Genomic DNA, 5055 nt, shown 5'->3' on the forward strand with positions numbered 1-5055 from the left:
AACGCAAGCTCAAGACGTAGCACTATGCTAGTTGTTTCGTTCTATCACTATGCTACGCTACCTATCACTTGTTTATCAAGCCTCCCAAATTTCCATGTCAGACTCTAACCTTTTTTTCACCCTCCCTAGCAAACTGTTGCTTGGCTATGTTACCGCTTTGCTCAACCCCTCTTATAGCATTGTTAGTTGCATGTGAAGTCGAAGATTGCTCCATGATGGACAGGATTATGTTCGGATATCACAACACCTCTTATTTAATTAATGCATCCATATAGTTGGTAAAGGGTGGAAGGCTCGGCCTTATGCCTGGTGCTTTGTTCCACTCTTGCCACCCTAGTTTCCATCATACCGGTGTTATGTTCCTTGATTTTGCGTCCCTAACACGGTGTGGGTTTATGGGCCCCTCTTGACAGTTCGCTTTGAATAAAACTCTTCCAGCAAGGCCCAACTTTGGTTTTACCATTTTCCCATCATAATAACTAAACTTGATATTAAATTTGACGCATACGGAGTTAGCGCTACCCGAGGAGTTTTCTACATAGCAGGGGGGCCAGCACTGATGTTGTTGGTCCCAAACGGGCAGACTACGGGCCCACCACGGGGCAACTCGAGGATCTGGTTTTACACGAGATACGCGCGGCTACTATCAGGGTGTCGGCATGCTGAGAGGCTTAGCTGGATTAGTTTTACCATTGTCGAAATGTCTTGTGCACTGTGACCCCGAGTCTGATCAGATGTCCCGCGGTGGAGGATTGTCTCTGCGGATCGTGTGCTTATAATGGTCTAAGTTGGGACACCCTGCAGGGTTTAATCTTTCAAAAGACGTGCCCATGGTTATGTGGCAGATGGGAATTTTTAATGTCCGGTTGTAGATAACTTGACACCAGATTCGAATTAAAATACACCAACCGCGTGCATAACCGTGACGGTCTCTTTTCGAGAGGGTCGAGAAGAGAACACGGTGGGGTTATGTTTGAACATAAGTAGTTCAGGATCACTTCTTGATCATTACTAGTTTGCGGCCGTTTGTGTAGCTTCTCATCTTATTCTTGTACTCATAAGGTAGCCACCATATCATGCTTAGTTGTTGCTGCAACCTCACCACTTATTAATTCCATACCCATTAAGCTTTGCTAGTCTTGATACCCATGGTAATGGGATTGCTGAGTCCTCGTGGCTCACAGATTACTACAACAACAGTTGCAGGTACAGGCAATGCGATGATCATGATGTGAGAGCATTCTTGCTTGTTTTGAGTTCTTCTTCTGCTTCGTCGTTTAGGGGATTGGTTCCTGGTCGGCAGCCTGGGCTTGCAGGGTGGATGTCGTTTGAGTTTTTGCTTGTGTTTCATCCAGAGTTGGATGTTGCTCTTATGTATGATGTTGTTGTATTCTTGTGGCATTGTATGCTTGTTGTATGTATCCCAACTATTCTGTAATGGTATGATGTAATGATATCCACCTTGCAAAAGCGTCTCTAATATGCGCTTCTATCCTTGGTGGGACCTTCGAGTTCCTTTAGGATAGGGTCGCATATTGGGCGTGATAATCGGCTTCCTCCTCCTCAGAGCTTGGATCCATAGAACTCGGGAATTGGCCCGCCGCAAAGCGCGCTTGGGAAAGGAGGTCTGTGGCACCGACCGCCGCTGTGATTTCTGCGCACTACTCCGGCGTCAACATCTTGTAGTATGTGATCTTGTGGCGCACCATGGCTTTCCGGCGAACTAGGGGACGGCTGACGCGGACTAGGGGATCGAAAGGTGGGAGAATGGGCTAGAGAGGAGGTGTGTTTTGGGGCAGTGTTGACGGGCAGGCAAGTAGCTGGCGTAGGCTGAGTGGTGAAGGTTTTGGTGGGAATAATGGTTCCGGTGACATCCCGTCAATTGGTTTTGACTTTGTGGGTGCAAAGTTGGACGACTAGAGCCTAGAGAGTTGTTGGGTGGGATGGGACCAAAGTTTTGGTGTTTCACGTGGCAGATAACTGGACCTCCCCACCATTCCTATCGACGACAAGACGGTGACTTCGTAAATTTCAAGATGATATGCCGGCTCAGTCTCTCGAAGGTGCCCATAGGGGTAGGGTGTGCGTGTGGGCTGAGCGTATGCGCGCATGTATGAGAGCTTGCGTCTATAATGTATTGAAAAAGAGGAGCACTCACTCTCATAAGTATGCAAGGTCATAAGAAACGAACAGTGTACATCACTCTTATCGCTTTCGTGTTGCACCCCGGCACGGTGAACCCTACACGTCACTCACCGAATGGAACGCGCTTCATCTTGCGTTTTCGCTTGCTTGTGGGACCGCTGTTGAGAGCAAACCAATGGTAGGAAAACTTTTACCTCCCCCTCCCCCCCCCGCCCGCGGGGTCGGACGTCCCTCCCCCTCCCCCGCTCGCGTCATCTTAATTTACTACTCCACTCCACTAGCACTACTACTCCTACTACAATTGGACAGGGAGCTTAAAAAAAGTTGTACTATTGGACTGGCTATACGTGGCGAAATTCTAGTAGGAATAGCATGCGCGAGAACAAGCATTCATGTGTTTGAATAGAAATTGGAAACCATTTCTGTTTGAATACAAATCTAGGAGTACGCACGAATCTAAAAAATATTGATTGGGCATTGATGAATGTTGATACTTTTTTTCTGAAGTTTGATCATGGTACAAATACTTTGACTACACACAAAACTTATATGTAAACTAAAATGGATCGGAGAGAGTATATTGTACATTCAAAAGCGAAACGAACATTGGATACCCTAAATGTGGTCACGGACCGGGCACACCTCAACTATTCCTTCAAACAGCCGGACACCTAAACTAGCACACCATCCGACTACTTAATGAAGTGTTATGCTTCACGAGTTGAAAAGGAAAAGGGTGGTACTGTACCCAAAACCACCACACTTGGGGCTAGGGTAACAACTTGGTACTGTACCACATTTGAACTAGGGCACAAAAACCACATGTCCTGCGCCTAATGCGTAACACGGAGCACTGACACTCGAATTTGGCTGGGAAAACAGGGAAACTGACATGTGGGGCACACCTGTCCAGATGACATGACACAGACTAGTCCAATGGAGGAGCTGGCCCATGACCTCGTCGCCACCAACAATCATTCATGTGGGTTGTGGGGGCTAGCAACGTGGCGCAGCTCCCGCACCGCCTGATAACCCACAAGTATATGAGATCGCAATAGTTTTCGAGGGTAGAGTATTCAACCCAATTTTATAGATTCGACACAAGGGGAGCCAAAGAATATTTGCAAGTATTAGCAGCTAAGTTGTCAATTCAACCACACCTGGAGATTAATTATCTGTAGCAAAGTGATTAGTAGAAAAGTAGTGTTGGGGATATAACTATTGGTATGACCCGCCCAGGAGGGGCCAGGTCATACTTGCAAATATTTGTGAAGCCCAAGACCCAGGTTATGGATGGCGGTTTAGTTAAAGGCCCATGGCCCAGAGGCGACTTAAGGCCCGTAGTGATAAACCGCCATGTATGCGTGACTTGTATTGTAAGGCAAGAATAGTTAAGAGACCGAGCCGGACACTATTTATGAGCCGGCCGAGACTTTGTAGAGCCGCTAGGCGTCGGCCTCTGTATATAAAGGGACGACCCGACAGCGGTTCAGGGCAAGTAACATTAACTCGCGAGCTAGGTTAGCGATTCGCTCCCTAGTTATCGATACATAAGCAATCAAACTCAAAACTCGACCGTAGCCTTTTACCTTCACCGTAAGGGGCCGAACCAGTATAAACCTCGTGTCCTTTCTCCCGATTAACCCCTTCAAGCTTCCTAGTTGCGATGGCTCCACGACTATGTCCTTTCACTAGGACATCTGCCGTGACAATTCCATGACAGCTGGCACCCACCGTGGGGCCAGCGCACGGTGGATTCAAGTTCTTGAAGGGCAGCTTCGAAGGGCTCAAGGGATACGCTGTTGGCCGGATGACCAAGAGTTGTCACGGCAAGCTCTACATTGACGATGCAGGCTGGGGCCCCGAGGCCGGCTCAATTGAGTAAGGGTACCGGGTCCCCCTCGGCGGAATTCATGTCTTCATCGGCAAGATAGGCGGGCCGGGACCTGAGCCGGACATCTGCACCGACCTCGTCGAAATAGCTCATTGTGCGAAACCCGCCTGGGCTCCTCCTGTCCTGAAGCATGCCTTCGTGGGATGCATCCATGAAGGGCTCTCTGAAGGATCTACATCTGGCGGTGAGACGACCATCTACTCTGATGGTAGGTCATCCACAGGTGAGACAAATCCGTAGTATCAACTACAAGATGGCGGACTCGGCGGCTGTTCCGATGGCAGCAGTATTCCAGATTGCTTCGAGCCGCCGAGCAGGGTTGGGATCTTCATGGCCGGCACACAACCTATCCAAGACTCCACAACTGTGGCAGCCATGACCTCCAGGTCAGCAGCAGCCGGGGCAGGAGGCCCTGTGCGCTCGCCGGCTCAGGTGTTGATGGATCTCACAAATAAGCTGACCACTCTGTTAACCACCGTGGTCAACCCGGCAGACCAAGCTCGTCATGACGCGGAGGTTGCACAATTAAAATTGGATATGGTGCAGGCTAAGGAAGACCTAGCAGCAGAAGATGTCAGGATAACCGCAGAGCGGGCAACTCTGGATGTTCAGGCTCAGCAGATTCAAGCACAGACTTTCCAGCTCACGCAAGATCAGAACGCGTCTAATGAGGTCATGAGGAGAAGGCATCAAAAGAATCAGACTCGACTCCCCCCGGTTTATGATCCTCAAAACCACTTTCACACACCTGGGGCAGGGCCCGGTAACCCGCCGTGGCTCTCCCCGCGTACACGGGCGGACCATGTTGCAACACCCGGGGATGGCACGCTGGTTCAACCGCAGGTGATGGGACCTCCCCGCGTAAACACGGCTCCACCTTAGTATGTACCAACACCTCCAGGTCACTATTCTAACCCGTTGGGAACATGATAGCCGTGGCGGCACGGTTGGCGGCTCTCTCAATTGATGGTGACTCTCCGGCGGTGGTTGAAACCCGCCGGGTCAGAGAACTTCTT

The sequence above is a fragment of the Triticum dicoccoides genome, chromosome 7B, assembly GCF_002162155.2.
Source record: "Triticum dicoccoides isolate Atlit2015 ecotype Zavitan chromosome 7B, WEW_v2.0, whole genome shotgun sequence".
NCBI lineage: Eukaryota > Viridiplantae > Streptophyta > Magnoliopsida > Poales > Poaceae > Triticum > Triticum dicoccoides.